This window comes from Sinocyclocheilus rhinocerous, unplaced genomic scaffold, assembly GCF_001515625.1.
Source record: "Sinocyclocheilus rhinocerous isolate Xijiao unplaced genomic scaffold, SAMN03320098_v1.1 scaffold1342, whole genome shotgun sequence".
Taxonomy (NCBI): Eukaryota; Metazoa; Chordata; class Actinopteri; order Cypriniformes; family Cyprinidae; genus Sinocyclocheilus; species Sinocyclocheilus rhinocerous.
The window spans coordinates 268973-287183 of record NW_015640094.1 but is presented as its reverse complement, the minus strand read 5'-3'; the positions used below and the strand labels follow the sequence as shown (position 1 = coordinate 287183).

General features: G+C 34.7%; 1 protein-coding gene and 1 long non-coding RNA gene across 2 annotated transcripts in view; both read right to left on the bottom strand.

The window, feature by feature from the left end:
• The window catches only part of LOC107752518 (nectin-2-like), a 157621-nt gene that overhangs the window by 42893 nt on the left and 96517 nt on the right, over positions 1–18211 (bottom strand). The window lies entirely within an intron of this gene.
• Positions 6657–18211, bottom strand: part of LOC107752520 (uncharacterized) — a 16553-nt gene continuing 4998 nt past the window's right edge. Inside the window, exons 2-3 of the long non-coding RNA XR_001641365.1 lie at positions 15478–15486; positions 6657–6667 (exon numbers count right to left, since the gene is read on the bottom strand). This is a non-coding gene — a long non-coding RNA (uncharacterized LOC107752520). The remainder of the gene's footprint in view (positions 6668–15477; positions 15487–18211) is intronic.

Sequence of the window (18211 nt, the reverse complement as noted above, 5' to 3'; positions counted from 1 at the left end):
AATGTCACATGAATTTGGCACATAATAAGGGTAAATTATCACGGCTTTTGGGATTAAGACTACTCCCATCAAAAACACCCACAAGGCACATACGGAACTGTTTGTAACTCTGTAACTTCTGGAAATCCTTATGGATCTAACGGGGATTGCTTTACTACAATCCTAGAGTTTTCTTAAAAAAAAATATATATATTTTTTTTTACATACATTTTAAATGTATTTTTTAAATACATGTCTGAACAACACAAATGGTGCAGATCGAGTTACATTCTTTTGGGAATAGTTCACCCAAAAATTAAAATTGACTGAAAATGTAATCTTAATCTCTCTGAATATCCAAGATGTAGATGAGTTTGTTTCTTCATGGGAACAGATTTATAGAAATTCATTCCATCAGCATTCCATCACTTGCTCACCAATGGATGCTCTGCAGTGAATGGGTGCCGTCAGAATGAGAGTCCTAACAGCTGATAAAAACATCACAATAATCCACAAGTAATCCACACCACTCCAGTCCATCAGTTAATGTCTTGTGAGGTGAAAAGCTGCATGTTTGTAAGAAATAAATCCATAATCAAGACGTTTTTAACTTAATGTTGCTTTTGGACAAAAGTCCAAAAGTTTTGGAGTCCCCTATCCATGATATTGCTTTCTCCAGTGAAAAAGTCGTCTTGTCTGAATCAGGAGAGAAATCTGCACAGATCAAGCACCGTTTACAAAAAGTCTAAAACAGTTCTAAATAAATAAGTCAGTTGATTTTAATTTGAGAGGACAACAGGGGAAGAAGTGTTATTATAGATTATGGACTTACAGATTGGCCAGAAGCGATGGTTTAAAATTAAAATGCCTTAATGATGGATTTGTTTCTTACAGACATGCAGATTTTCACTTCACAAGACATTAATTGATGGACTGGAGTGGTGTGGATTACTTGTGGATTATTGTGGTGTTTTTATCAGCTGTTTGGAATCTCATTCTGACGGCACCCATTCAGGATCCATTGGTGAGTCTGTTCTGATGAAGAAACAAATCCATCTACATTTTGGATGGCCTGAGGGGGGAGTAATTTTCAGCAAATGAATGAACTATTCCTTTAAGGCCAAAGGGGAAAAACGATTCATCGTAATTTGAATTATCATAATCACAATTTAATTGAATTATTTATCATTCTGGTTATTGGAAAACCTAAGTCAAAACAGTACAGATAAGAACAAGAAAGTCAGTCATACAGGTTTGAAACAATATGAGGATGCGTAGATGAAGTAATTTCATTTCAGGGTGAACTATTAAGTTTCTGGTGTGTGTATGAGTGTTTGTGTGTGTTGTTTCATGCTGTGATGCTGAAGTCATGGGAAGAGAGACCGTGGGTCTTGCAGATGGCACGAAAATCACTACTGAAGGCCTTTAGCGTGTGCACAAATCACCTAGCATGATTTAAAAGATGCATATGCAGACGAACACACATATGCAGCAATTTTTTCTTTCGCAAACACTCTAAATGTGAATATCAAGCCAAACATGAGGGCAAATGAGCACTTAATGAGTTACAGGACACTATGCATCTGTAGGTGGATTTAAAGACTCTCACATATACACTTAGTCATATATTATTTAGAATTTTCTTAGCGTGTGAAGTATGACTAAGTGTTGACTAAGCCGCGTTTCACAAGAATGAGCTTGTGGCTGAGTGGAAAAACGGTTGCCTGTAAAGTCCTAGGGCATTAATATAAAATAGTGATGAAACAGAAATGAAAAAAAGAAAGCAGCAGAAAGTACAAAGCAAAGGAAATCAAACTTCCAAATAACCAACTAAATCAAAAACAAAGTGATTCAATTTACAAGAAACATCATGCGAATGATTGCCCGAGCTGAGGTGCGATCGTTCGGCGAGACCTGCGAAAACAACGAGTATTTCTTCATTATCTACAGCTCATCTGCGCCGGGGAAATTCCAGCTCTAATCTGCACGGAGCGGGAAAAATCAAGATTCACGTTCACTCACTCTGCACTCCGTTGAAAATGTTCAGGAAATGAATCATCTTCTCAAATATGAACCAATATTGAAATCACCCTGTTTAGCAGTAAAACACACCCAAGATGTTGTCTACTCGCGTACAGTTGCCAACTATTATATTTTAACGGTATAGTTAACCTAAAAAAATAACAATTCTGTCACCATTTACTCACCTGCATGTTGTTTCCAACCTGTGTGACTGACTGTCTTCCGAGAAACACAAAAGGAGATGTTAGGATAAATGTTCACGCTGTTCTTTTCCATGTAACCAAAGCATATAGTGACCACTGACTGTTAAATAAAGCACTATTATGTCCAGTTTGTGCACGCTCTTCTACGACTTCTGAAGCTATTCAATAGGTTCTGTGAGGATTCCTATCTGTTATTGACTGAAATTTCATTAGCATCCAAAACACGGTGCGCAAAGGAATGGAGAATGTGATTTGAGAGCAGCAAGAGTGAATAACAACTAACCCATAAACAATAACAATAATAACTTGAATATTGTTCTACGTCTCACACAAAGCTGTTGTATGACTTCAATCAGAAGACTTTAGTACAAAAGATGTATGGACTAATTATATGGTACTTCTTTGTAGAATGGTGCTTTTATATAGTGTTTTTTTTTAGAGATTGACAGCCAGTGTTATTGTTAAAAATCATTTTCAGTAATTAAAAAGTTTTTAAGTAAAATACAATATAAATACTAGATGAAAATTGTTAACTTAAAAATGTAAAAGAAAAAAATAATAAAATAAATGCTAAATAACTGAAATAAGTTTAAGTATTAACATTTTCAGTAATTAAAATAATTTTGAAATAAAATAGGATACAAATATTAGATGAATATTTGAATTTTAAAATGTAAACAAAATTGACAAATGTTGCCTTGGCAACTTACCGAAATAAGTTTAAGTACTAAAATGCTAAAACTGAAATAATTAACGCTATATAGAAATATTTTTTAAAATAATAATAAAAAATGACAAAAGCACATTGCTATAATATTTATACAAAATTCAAAAAATATAAATTAATATAAGATCTGAAAATAAAAAGTTACTATAGGTACTGTAAAAATATTTTTCAAAGATTATTGGAGTATGTTTTACAAGAAAACATTATTTCATTCTTTTTACTTCAGTATTACATGCTTAATTCAATGTGTTATTGTTATTACATGAAAACAAACAAATGTGGCCTTGACAGCAAAACTGAAATAAGAATTTAAATTACAAAAAAAACAACAAAAAAAAACATCTCTCTCTCTCTCTCTATATATATATATAATAAGCTAAGTATATAATAAAGTATATAATTAACACTACAATGACACCGTTGAGGCCCCTCCTGGTTATTGTATGCTTTCATTCTGTGGAAAAGAGCAACAATATTCTGCAAAACGTTTCCTTTTGCGTTCCACAGAAATAATTTTGATTGTTCTATTCCTTTGAGAAGAGAATGAAAACTCGTAATAGAGTAGACAGTCTGGTAAATAAGCCAGTATTTAATCTTATGTTTGGCCTACGATATGAAATACTGTTGCTCTAAATGAGCTCTTTTCACAATCAGGCAGTGTGTCTTCATAAAACCCCTGAATCATGAAGAAAAACCTTTACGGCAAAACCTCGTCCTCATGCCGCGACATAATAAATAACACTGACTCACTCAAACACGCAACAAAACAAATATTCCCGACCGAACCATTCGACCACAACCAGTCATCAGAAGCCAATTCACAGAAACGCCAACAGACATTCGCCGTCAAATCAAAGGTTAAGTTTCAAGCCAGATCGCGCCATTTCCCCATTTACATTCCTCTGCACTGATTGATGGGAAATTCAGCTCCTTTTCCCTGATTCGAGTCTCTGACGAACTCTTCAATCAAATGAAAACATCTTTTGACGGACTTTATTCACTTCACGGAGCACCACTCCATCAGTTATAATTACATGCACATAATTGCACGCTCTCAAGACTTGCCTATATATTAGCGCTCAGTCTGCCTTACAGTTATCAATCATACAGCGTGAGGATTGAGTGTGCAGCGGTGCACATTTGCAGTTTTATCAGGCCCGTTTGGACCCGTCACATGCCTGTATTTCAGTGCGATCACATCTGCAGGCATTATGCGGAGATTAACGCAGCAGATGACCGTAATAAACGCTCTCCACTCTTTACTTTCATGTAATTGGGTGTTATCTTCTGGTGAAGCTGGGGGAGAAAATGGCTAGCGGTTTGGAAATGCTGCTTTTGATGACTGAATTAAACTCGGGCTTTGTGTGTGTCTGGATACTTGGCAGGTTTCTTTTAACGCGTATCGATGGCCTTTCACGTGTCCAGGTGGACATCGTTCGTCCATCACTCTAACCCGAGGGGATGTAGACGTAAGCATCTGTATCATCAGATGCGCAGCATGAGCCGTGGAGTCCTCTAGCGCGCTGATTTATTCCATACTGAGTTTGTTTGTGTATGTGACAACACCGGGAACCAGAGAAGGACATGAATAAAAGCTGAAAGAAAGAAATAAACAAAAGCGGGAACATGAAATGCACTGTGCGTACACGCTGTTCAGTGAGTGATTCGGTACATCCAGCCATTTGACAACTAGATCTTTTGTGTCACCGTGATCTGAACCCAAACTGAACAAGTGTGTCTCCATACAAGACAGACTGATGGAGAGAGAGAGAGGAGTAGGGAGAAATGAAAGTGGCCTGATTGTGCAAGATTATGATGATTGTATAAGACTTAAGGGAGACAGACAGACAGATGAAAGCAGAACAGGGGTATTAGTGCCCTTCAGGAATGAATATATGGATAGACAGATGAAGAGAGTGAGAAAGAGTGAGAGGCCACGGCCCAAATAAATGCATAAAACAGGGGCACACTCTGAAAAAATTAATGAATAAGCAGATAATGTAATGCATATAAAATGTTTCCAAATGCACTGAGCTCTATGGAGCAAAGTGCCAAGATAAAACATTGTAGCATGCTGGTAAAAGTTCAAATAACATCAACTTCGACTCCATAAATTGCTGTGCTTTTCAAAAATCAAACCAAATTAAATGTAGAATTAAATAAAAAAATATATATTTTTAAATAATTAATTAAATTTAATAATTAAAAAATAAATGAATAATAATAAAACCAATATTCATTCAGAATAATTAAGAATGAATTGCTCCTGCTAAATTGTAAAATTAGCTTGCATGCACTACTTTAGAATTTGATTCACTAAAAGAATTATGAAAATCAGATAAACGCAAAAAAAAATAAAATCTTCTAGAATGCTTTTTTTTTTTTTAAATCTAACCAAATTAAATGGTAAATTAAAAGTATTAAATATTACTAATATAAAAAACATGAATTCAAATCATAAATAATTAACTTAATTTATTATTATTATTATTAATAAAACCATTTACCTTAGAAGATAAAACCCATTATAAATGAGGCATTTGTAGCATCCAGTGGGGACATAATTACTGATTATAATGACTTACACTATCTTTTTACGCGTTGTGTTGCATCGCATTGCGTTGCATGTTTGCATTTGTGATCAGAGAAATGACAAACAACAAGCCCTACTCTACACTGCTCAAAACTCGCGTTTGAATCATCAGTGGCAAATTCTTTAAATATGAAAACATATATCAGTGCCCATTTGAACTCTATCTTAGTAAAAAGATATAATTTTCCCCCCTGAAATTGACTGATGTTAATGTGTAGAGGCTTTAGAAAGCAATACAGAGTTAAAAAGCCAAAAAATAGCTTAAACACAACCCAAATCTGGATATATATCTATGACCGGCTAGAACGCTTCATCTTTTCATCATCAGTTGATGAATAATTGCTGCCATAATCAACAGAAAAATATGTACAAAGATCTAAAATGAAATTCAGTTTACTGCCTGCTTTCCTGGGGCGGTAATAGCGCAAAGCTAATAGACAAACAGTTTTGTGAATAAAGCACATTCTATTAAAAAACCTAATTTACATAGAAGGAAAGTGTGATCGTGTTGAAAAGAATGACAATGAGTTGATTTAAATACAGCGGCACAATATTTCACATTTAGAGCCAGGTTCAAAAGTATCGCAAGCCCTGATGACGACCTTGGTACTTCGTGAATAAGACGGAGGGTTTTGTGCTGAAACGCTCAGCAGATGCTCACCGAAATCAGCTTCATACTGTTTTTGACACGGAAGAAACTGGGACACATTGGGCACAAATTCTGATAGAGTCTTCAATATGTTCTGGGAAAAAGTGTCCAGCTCAGGTATTGTGCTCTAAGACAGTGACACACAGAGGAAAAGCCTGAAAAAGGAAAGGAGGGAAACAAGGGAAGAAGAGGCAATGAAAAGCCAGGGCAATTCAGAGTCTCTCTCTCTCTCTCCCAACCGAGAGACACAGTGTTCCTGTCTGCCTCTACTGTCATGCACTAATGGATGTCTGCAGATAAATACACACACACACACACACACACACACTAACAGTATCAGTGTGGTAGAGATGTCATCCATAACAACACACAGGCTGATACTCGTACACATGCAGGCAGATAGCAGTCTTCTCACAGGTCGCTCCAGCCTAAAGCTGCTGAATCCAAATTCATGTGAACGCTGTGGTTCAATACTTCATAAACCAAAAACAATTCTCACAAAACAAGCTCACACACAGCATCCATTTCACCAGTGGGCATTACTAGCATTTCCTACCAAATGAAAAACAAGGTGTAAGTGATGTTACCTCGGAGAAATTAAATAGATTTGCTGCGAGTGCACACAAAACGGAGAAGTAAATATTGATTTAAAAAAGTGTATTTTTATATATATATATATATATATATATATATATGGGCCATTCTACAGAATTGGTCCTAAGTCAGAGTTGGAAACGTCTTGGAAAAAAAAAAAAATGTTTGCAAAAAAATGCAAATTGTAAATTATCCAAGGTACACATTTCTAATAATTGCGCAGTTAATTCTCATATTTTATTCTTCGAAAGTTTTGGAATATTTGTCCTCTCCCCAAATTTGTCACTACCGAAACACAGTAATAATAATTTAATTAGAAGGGTTATATTGACCTATTAAGATTTTGCTTACATCTAGATTGTAAATACACTTTTTTGCTATTTTTTTAATTTTCAGAGGTAAATCAATAATTACATTTTTAACAATATTTCAAGTGTAATTTAAGAGATTTGTTGTATTTTGAAACGATCATACTGATTTCAAAGTTAAGGATTCATTAGTTTGAATATACTGTACATTGAACCAATCATAACATCTCAGTTGATAACTCAGTATACTTTATTTTTGACAAAACATCCCATGTTTCGGTAGTGACAGCACATTTTCGGTAGTGACAGTAATGCTTTGGTAGCAACTACATCACATTACAGAATTTTAACTTGCATACTAAAACACTACTATAACATACTAAAATACAAAAAAAATTGCATAACTATACTAAAAATGTGTTTATTTCCCCCAAATATGAGAATTATGTGTTCCCTTTTGTCACTACCGAAACAATGATGACAAGTTTCGGTAGTGACTGTTTCAGTAGTGACAATTCTATGGGATAACACCCAAAAAAACAAAGACGTCACTACCGAAACTCCACTAAATGTTTCGGTAGTGACAATTTGAGATACTTTTGAATGTAGCTCAAAGATGCTAATCAGCACATGGTTAGCTAGCACAGTTCTGAACAGTGCTACACATAAAAACTAAATGTTATGGAATAACTCCCAAAAAAGTGTGCTTAATTGCAGACAAAATGTGTTTGGTAGTGACGTTCCTTAAAGTTACATACAGATTTTTCAGACGTTTGAACACATTTCCCTCAAAATGATGAGACCTATCTACTCACACCCTGTAGCTATGAGAGAGGGGGACAGAGGAATATTTCCTGATCATAAATTTATGGGTTTAGTTAAAATCAGTTTCGGCCAAAGGACTAAAACATACACTGTTTCGGCAGTGACATGAAAAATGCGGGACACATTTTTACATAAAGTTTCATAATTTACAAAGAAAATATAAAATAAATATTATTTTTAACTTCACTTTTTAAAAGAATCAAAAAAGATACTTTTAAAAAAATGACAACGGAAAGAAATACAAAAATTATTTCAATATTTTCACAAGTTGAATTTTAGGGGTCAGGGTTCGGGACAGCCGCCTCCCAATTGAAATTACTCAATAAATGATGATTTTATATATATTAAGCGTACTAATATTTTAAATATCATTGTGGGTTTCAATTGATAATAGAAGGATCTGAATAAACATCTAAGATTTGAATACTTAAATGCTTTTTAAATTTGTTTTTTGGTTGGGCCATTAGGCTGTGTGTGTGTATATAGGCTATTATAAACATAATTCTATACTATTTTGTTTAAACAAGCAAATAAATGTGTGATTTTGTTCATCAACTATTTAATGTACAGTTTGAAAATGAATGTTCATTTTGATATTTGCTAAAGATTTAAGTGTAATTAAACCATCGGTGTATTCAAAGATTAACTTGGGCACAATAGGTGGGCTTTAATAACCGCAGAGGTGATCTAAATCATCTAAAATTAAAAATAGCTTGACTGGCTGTAAAATCTAAGGAGCTTGTATCTTGTTGAAGCCCTTTTAGAAGCAGACAGATACCTCACATCCTACCATCACTTCCACCTCTCACCTTCCTCCACACTTCGTCTCTCTTTGCAAGTCAACCTGTGAAGAAACAGACTCAGGTGAAGCAGCGCTATTTTAGGCAACGGGAGCTGCTGTAGCGCATCACAGAAGAACAGACAGACATGATGATCCAACCGCCACGCTTTTGTCTACATGAAAGCGGGGGGAGTCCCACAGAGAGCGCCAGTGTGTGTGAACCAGAGGCTGTCAGTGTGTTTCGCCGAGTTTTGGGGAGGCCCTCGCGGAGGAGGAAGAGAACGAAGGATTGAAATGGAGAAATAAGAGAGCGGAGTGGAGTTCAACAGTGAGTTTGGCGAATTCTCCAGAGCTGTTTATCTGTCCATCTGTGTGGAGCTGCAGCGAGTGATGGAGAGATGAGAGCTACATCCACACACACAGGGGACACACTCACACTGACACGCTTACATACAGTTACGCCAGGATTAAAAATATCCACCGCATCTGGAGCTCTCCAAAACCAGAGAGAGGCTAAAAATAGCCCGTCCACAAAAAAATAAACGCAATTAATGTACATTTACAACACAGCGGCAGTACGCGGCAGATCACACAGGTCACGCTCTAGTGTTCAAAAGCAGCAAGACAGAACAAAATGGAAAAGGATGCAGAGATCGCAACACATTTTTAGGAGTTTAACTTCTTTAAATTAACATTTTAAGTGCATGAATAAACTGAACAATTGTCATTCAGATGGATGCAAGAACACCTCATACAGTACAGTGTATATGAACAGTCCTTAACAGTCTTAAAAATGGCACTTTTTCTACAAAAAGGGTACAAACTGTCCCAGAGGGTGTTCAACACTAGTTAATTTTCATCATGTTATAATTTTTTGTTAAATAATCGATCTCCATAAAATCTATACTCTATAAAATCTCTATACAGTATACTGGTGCTTTAAAGCAGTGGTAAAAATGGAAAAATAAATAAGGAATAAATACTAACAAATTATGAAATAAACAACACTATTTCATTGAAATAAATGAATTGAAATAAATATTAATTTATTAAAATGTTTAAAAAAACAAAAGATAAAATGATAAAAAAAAGAAAAGATTTTTAAAAAAAAACAAGAAATAATTTCCAAATAATATTTCACAAATTAATTTTTTTACAGTATAGAAATGCAAATATATGCCTTTTATATTTAAAGACGGGGGGTCCCTTGCACCAAGGTTATTTTAGTTGTAAATTATTTTTATATCTTCTCTTTTCATTTTAATTGTAAAGTTTTAGTCATTTATTTATTTATTTATAGGTCATTTTTTGGCTTTTGTTGTTTTTTTCCTACAGTATGTCTATGTAGTTTGTATTCATTTTTATTCCAGTTTTAGTTAGTACCTCAAAATAAACTAACTGAAAATGAGAAATGTTGACTTGGCAACTAGCTGAAATAAAATAAAAAGGACGATCATATTTAGGGGCGGCATCTAAAAGATTGAAAACCTTTGATTTTTTAAAAGAGATCCCATAAACCAGCACACTAATCTAAGAACATACAAGCAACGTGAACATCAAGAACTACTTCTACAGAGCCAAACAGCAATTTAGGAAGCCTGCTGAACAAAGTTCTTCATAAGAGGACGGTTCTCTTCTGATGTAAACATATTACTAAGAACCTCTATTGCACCCACTAATGTCCAGCAGCAAGAGGTCAGTGCACACTACATGCGAGCATGAAAAACACACTCACTGAAATATAAGATTCAAGTCACAGCCAATCCCATCCCTCCATTAGCCGACACAGACGAGCCATTAGAAAACATCAATAGCGCACGCAGCTCTCTTGGAGAGGTCATGCGTGCTGGAAGACCAGACCATCAACCAGAGGCCGAGGGATTTCAGCTTCAGCGCCGGCGGCCAGGGACTCTCAGCCAACCGCATTCGGCTACGGCCCGGATCGTCCGGCACAGCCGTGCCCCTGAGCAGGGCACTTAACTACACCGCTGCTCCGGTGGCTTTCGTCTGCCGCTAAATCCTAACCTGGCTTTCCATAACCTGCTTTGAAAGACCTTCAGGACATTCAGAAAACACTTTCATTCCGCAGGTCCTTCTTTTAAACCAAAAGCCAGGGTCGTAAAGACTAAAACGAACCGCATTCACTGTTCAAAGAGATCAGCATCTCCAATTGGAAAACATTAGTTTAAAAAATCAATGCTTTCATCGATTAAAATCACAGATGGTTTAATTTCATAACTTCAGGGACTGCAGTTGCTCATTAATGCTATGAAATTTGTTTTAATCAAGTTACACTGACCTGCTCATGAATGAAATATATCACTGTTAGATTTTGATTACTGCATTGATTATTTATAACAAAGCAAGGATTTGGACACTTAAAATGTATGAATTTCAATGCATTAAATAACAAAACATCACAACCAATGGCATATGTGAACAAATGATGGGTTTATGCTTCATTTCTAAGAGCCATCTTTGCCAACAATGACTTTAAACCAACTAGGTGTCAAGATGATTAATGTTTGATATCCAAAAAGTGTCCAAATACTGTTCGTCTTCATTTTGAACAGTAGGCCTATATCTATTATTTTAACATTTAAAACCTCTTTTTGTGAAATGTTTTGCTTAAAAAGTGTTTTTGATATTGTTTAATGCACTAAAACCTCAAACTTCGAATCTCAAACATTATTTAATGCATTGGGTATCATGAACTAACAACGACCAGCTTTTACAGCTTTAATTATTAATCAAATTCCATGTTCATTTTTATATATATTTTAACATTTCAAGACATTAAAATCTGTTTTATTAATAAACACAAATGAACAATGAACAGTTTTATATTCACACTATACTCTTCAAATTTTGGGGTCAGATTTAAATATTTATTCAGAATATTTGTTTAAATTTTTTTAAATTTAAATTTATTTAAAATTTATTCAGAAAGGATGCATTTAATTGACCAAAAATGACCATCAAGACATTAATAATGTTTCTACATGCTGTTCTTTCCATTCATCAAAAAATCTTGAAAGCAAAAGTATTAAGGTTTCCATAAAAATCTGAAGCAGCACAACTGTTTTCAACATTGATAATCAGAATTGTTTCTTGAGCAGCAAATCAGGATATTAGAATGATTTCTGAAGGATCATGTGACACTGAAGACTGGAGTAACGATGCTGAAAATACAGATTTGATCACAGGAATAAATGACATTTTAATATATATTCACCTAAAAACAGTTATTTTGAATGGTAAAAATATTTCACAATATTACTGTAGTTTTCATCCAATAAATGAAGCTATGACGAACACCAGAGTCTTCTTTCAAAAACAATCTTATGACCACCAAACATTTGAACAGTTGTGTAGCTGTGAAAGAACATGAACCCAAATAAAAGCTATAAAGATTGTTTTGCCCATTGTTTTTAACTACCGTTGAGCTTGAACATCTGTCAGAAAATGCAAATCTAGTTTCATTTTCGCCTCTTTAATTACTTAAGGGAGTCAAGAAAGTCCAATAAATGAAGCAGAGAAGAGGCGAGATCAGGATACGCCACACAAGCTCTACTCACATGTCGAGCTATGCGTGTTAAACGCTAGGCCGCGGCTTTTACGCCACATTGATTATTGATGTTAATGGACGAAAACGCTCCATTTTACCACAAGTCCATCTAGACTCCAGATGGCAGCAGTCAGTTCGACGTTCCCAACTCTACTCGATCAGTCACGGCATTATTACAGTAGCAGATTTAGAGCTGAAAAGCAATAAAAACTGGGCTTAAAGTTCACAAGAAGGCCTAACAGGTGCTGAGCAATTCAATCCCACTTCAGTAACAAATATTTAGCTCATTTTATCTTTAATACAGAGTGCAGATAGTCGGGCTGCGTTTAAAATAAGTCCCCCACCGGCATGTTTCAGTGGCTCATTAGTTCAGCATGAAGCGTTTGGTTGGTAATGTCTTAATTTCTGAAGCCCCCACGAGGGGGTTGGAGGCAAGAGGACTAATAAAATCTCACATCCAGTGGGGGTGTTAACCATAATGAGCCTGAGCGCAAAAGGGTGAATTCACCCAGACTGTGAAACGAATAAAACCTAAAGAAGAGGAATAAAATCATTCAAATGAATACGACAAGGCAAAATGAAAAAGATCATATCGGAGAAATTGTGAATTATTTCACGCCCGGGGAACAGATGGCTGAGGTAATAGGTGTTGGTTAAAAAGAGCTTTCATTCCTCTCGAGGCTCAAAGGGAAATTTGTGAAACTGCAGGGCCTAGATAAATGAACAGCCCTCTTCCTATTAGAGGTAAAAAGATCTTGATGCAAGCTAAAATAAAAAGGACACAAAGAAAGTCTGAAAGGAAGAAAAAAACAGCACCAGATGGAAAAACATCTAACTTCGTCTTCCTACATTTGCGTTCTCCCTGTTCTTTAGAAAAAAGTAGTTGTTTTTGAGTGTGTGTACTTGCATGCAAACCGTAGACCTATTGACCAGTCGTCCGCGGCATGAAGCCATGTCAGACAAACAAAAAGCTCAGTGCAAATGGCCTATCAGTCCTCAGTGTGCCATTAAAAAATAACATTCTCACTGAGAGAAGCAGCAGGAAAAATGCGTTAAAAGAGGAGCGCGGCGAGAAAGGCGGCAGACCTACATTCCTCGAGAAATAGGACTTATTTTAATAGCATCCATGTTTTTTTTTCTCTTGTTCGCAGTGAAAATAAAGCTAAACAGGCAAAACGTCCCAAGCAGCCTTATTAAACAACTCATCGGGTCTGGTATGTCAGTCGCACATTCGGTTTTGTTTACTGTATATGTTGATACCTACAGACTGTAGTCAGTGTCAAAGGCACATTTAATTGAGTTGAACAAAGAACAAGATGTTATTTCAGAAATTTTCATTGGACGTGACCTAAACTTTAAACAGGAAGGTACATCAAACGGACTGTACTTTCTTCAAAGCCTCTTCGTTCGTGTTCAATAAAATATGGTGTCTTCTCTGACTATATATAGAGAGAGAAAGAGAGTGGGGTCCAAAAGACTGAAGACTGGGATATTTATTTATCATATAGACCTGGAAATAAAGAGTGTTTTATCTTTTTTTTAAAATGCATAAAAAAATATTAAAGAGTCTGCACTATTTCTAATCACTAAGACTGTAGTCAGTGTCAAAGGCACATTTAATTGAGTTGAACAAAGAACAAGATGTTATTTCAGAAATTTTCATTGGACGTGACCTAAACTTTAAACAGGAAGGTACATCAAACGGACTGTACTTTCTTCAAAGCCTCTTCGTTCGTGTTCAATAAAATATGGTGTCTTCTCTGACTATATATAGAGAGAGAAAGAGAGTGGGGTCCAAAAGACTGAAGACTGGGATATTTATTTATCATATAAACCTGGAAATAAAGAGTGTTTTATCTTTTTTTAAAAATGCATAAAAAATACTAAAGAGTCTGCACTATTTCTAATCACTAATCAAATATGTAAATGTAAAACTGCTATCATTAAAGCAATTCAATACTATAAGATAACATTCTCAAATAACGTGTAAATTGTTTCAAATTTTCTGTTGTTTTGCTGGAAATATATGTTTTTTTATAAAAAAGTTAAATACTGTAGATGCATTTTATTAATATTGATATTTGTAGCTATGCATTTATATAATTACTACTAGAAATAATATTTATATTTTTCATTCAATGTGAGATTTCTCTACAATTTATTTTCTTTAAAAAAATTGTTATATAAATGATAAAAGTTTTTCAATACTCAACATTCTCAAAATCATTCATATAGACCTGGAAATAAAGAGTGTTTTATCTTTTTTTTAAAATGCATAAAAAAATATTAAAGAGTCTGCACTATTTCTAATCACTAATCAAATATGTAAATGTAAAACTGCTATCATTAAAGCAATTCAATACTATAAGATAACATTCTCAAATAACGTGTAAATTGTTTCAAATTTTCTGTTGTTTTGCTGGAAATATATGTTTTTTTATAAAAAAGTTAAATACTGTAGATGCATTTTATTAATATTGATATTTGTAGCTATGCATTTATATAATTACTAGAAATAATATTTATATTTTTCATTCAATGTGAGATTTCTCTACAATTTATTTTCTTTACAAAAAATAGGTATATAAATGATACAAGTTTTTCAATACTCAACATTCTCAAAATCATGTTAATTGTTCAAACTTTTTACAGATGTTATGTTGGTAATATAATTTTTCATAAATAATAGAGAAGATTCAGTATTGCTATTTTAGCTATATAGTTTTTATATTTGCTGGAAATAATATTTATATTTACAATTTTTTTTTGTTTTCAAAAAGAAAATCTAGTTATGTAAATTATAAAGCACAGATTTTAATACCAATACAACATTCTCAAATTCATGTTAAATGTTGCACAGTTGTTATGCTGGTAATATAATTTTTAATAAATTAAGAAAATGTAAATGCATTTTCAGTTTTGATATTTGTAGCTATGCATTTATATATAGTATTTACTAAAATAATATTAATATTTTTATTCTATAATGTGACATTTTCTTTAGTTTTTCTATTTAAATTCATAATTAGTTCAACTTTGTATAGTTGTTATGCTGATATTATAATAAAAATAATATTTTTAATAGTCAATGCATTTTCAATATTGATATTTTTAGCTATATATATATTTTTTTTTTTTTAATTTAGAAAAAGCAAAAAGGAAATTAAACTGGTAATCTAAATGAAATCTAAAATGGTATTGTGTTGAGAGATAACAGTGTTCTAAAACAAAGTTGTGCTGATAAATGCATTCTTTCAAAACTCTCCTAAGTCATTTTTGCAATTTCTACTACACCACATCTATGAAAGCCGGCTTGATAACAATCTTGGTGACAAATCAGCAAAATTTGCAACAACAGCACAGAATACATCACAAAAGCCTTTACGTTTGCAAGGCATAAAAAAGGATGTGGAAGATCAATGAATGTGAGATTTTCAGTGGCATTGCAGCCCTGGCCTGAAGGGATGAGTGACAGTCCTGTCAACTGGCTCCAAACGCTCTACCACTGGCTGCAGGCCATTCTTATTGTTGAGCGCTGATTGGTCTCAGACTCTTGGACCCTACTGTATATATAAATGTCAAATCAAATGAATGGCAAGAAGCCAATTTATCTGAATTCACCCTGTGTTATGAATCTGTACGGCATGGATAAAATCCACCTGGCAGATGGCCGAATGTGGCATTCCTTGAGAAATTCCAGTTGTATAATGTTATGATATTAAATTACGACAATCATCTCAGCATGAGATATTCTTTTGGAAGATCACTCTTATTTTTCCAATCGATGTCAACCATTGATGTACCTATCACTGTGTCCTAAACAAACCATAATACAGAGCGATTTCAACGTCTCCTACAACCTACACTCTTAGAAATAAATGTTTTTATGGACCTTTAACACCCATGAAACCTTTCCAATGCACAAAATGTTCTTTATAGTGGAAAAAGATTCTTTAGATTATTAAAATGTTCTTCACATTCGGAGTTTAAAAAAAGTGTGGAACATTTCCATTCAACGAAAGCTTCTTTAAAGAGGAAAATAGTTATTTAGATTATGTTCTTCGCACTAAGAAAAAATATGAATTGTTCACTAAAAAGTTCTTCAGGGAATCAAAAACTATTACTATTATTATTAGAATTTTTCATTTGTATCGCTAAAAATATTCAAATGTACTATGAAGACATACAACGGTGAAGGAAATTCTATTATTAGAAATAATCATTTTGAACTATTTTCAAGTAATATAGCACAATATGAACACATTCAGTCTGTCGAACAGTGAAATACGTCGAATACATCGAATAAGCGCAAAACGTTTATATCGTCACATTCATACATTAATCACGTAAATAATACCATACTTTTGATTCTAAACAGCCTTTTTTGATATAAAATGCCGAGTGGTTTCCAACACTGGATATTACTGTTGTTCGTTTAACATTTCTATCATAAAACAGCTGTAAAATATTACAGGTTTCGCTACTTCCATCTTACCTCATTCTCTTTCTTAAACAGCTTGAAAGATCAAAGACAATTTTTAATATAACTCCGACTGGATTCGTCTGAAAGAAGAAAGTCATATACACCTAGGATGCCTCGGGGGTGAGTAAAACGCAGCCTAATTTTCATTTTTGTGTGAACTAACCCTTTAACTGATGATTCTCGCTGGAATTCACGCTCTGCTTCTGTGAACGGTAAGCCCCGCCTACTTAGATTTCATTGGCCATCCAAGTCAATTTGACGCTGACAAACGCCCATGCTGAGACAGACCAAATATGTAAATGTTAAACCTTTTTGTCATCCTAACAACAAACAGGGCATTATGTAAAGGAGTGAAGCAGATCAGTGCAAGAATTTCAAATATTATAAGAAGTTGGGAGTTTGACTGACAGGCAATCTGACCAATTATGACACAGAATCTGACATTTTGTCTGACAAATAAACCAGACAGGAGAGTAGACTAATGTCGATGGACTTGAACTTGAAAAATGTTGCATATTGACGCGGTTGAAACAAGATACCTTCTGATGTTCATTCATGTTTATTTCAAGCCATTACTAGTAATGAGGAAGAGATGATCGGTTCACGTGCCGCTTGAACTGAGGCTCTACAGTGATCTGTCACGACACATGAAAGAGCCACAAAATGGTATTTATTGTTTGAATTTCTTTAAAAAAAAGACAACATTTGACAGCTGAGATTTTGTTTTATACCTTAAATAACCTGCTCTGTTTTGTCTGATGGCGCGTTGTCAGTTTCCTCTTTGCTCTGGGATGCTTTTTTTTTTTTTACTGCGTGAGAACGATGTGTGTCGTGAGAGCGCCGTGGCTTGTCGGACGTAGTAGCCTAACAGTAAGTAAGGGGGAGCGGGTCTTTGCAAAGGGTCAGTTTCGCAATTTCTAAATATTGAGGAGGGGTACTAGTCTCTTTCAATGTCTATGGTTGTTATGGCCCCGCCCCTTTTGGAACTCTTATTTTTAAGTGTAGTCAGTGTTTTTAGGAAAATAATTTGTATGTGTTTGGCACAAAAGCCGAGGCGAGTGCATGCAGACTCATGTCCTTGTGCAGAGAAGGAATGAGAGAGACTGGAGGTGGTGACAGAACAGTGGCAGAGTGTTGTCAAGGCGACAGATGCGGTGCCTGAAGTGGGTCCTCAAGGCTGAGGGGAGGCTCGCTGTGTCTCGCCGGCTCAATGAGAACAAGGCCACAACGGGCGGCAGGTTTGTCAAAAGCCATTAGCAAGTGGAGGATAACGGGAAAGGGGTGAGATTCCTGTGTGTACATCCTGATGGAGGCTACCTCTGGAACCCCTCAGGCACAACTAGACTGCCAGAGTTTGCTTAGGTATGTATTTGTGTTATGTACATGCTACCGTATAAAGGTTTGGAGTCAGTAAGTTTTTTTTTTTGTTTAAAGAAATTAATGCTTTTTATTCAGCAATTAAAAGATCTTTATTTTAAA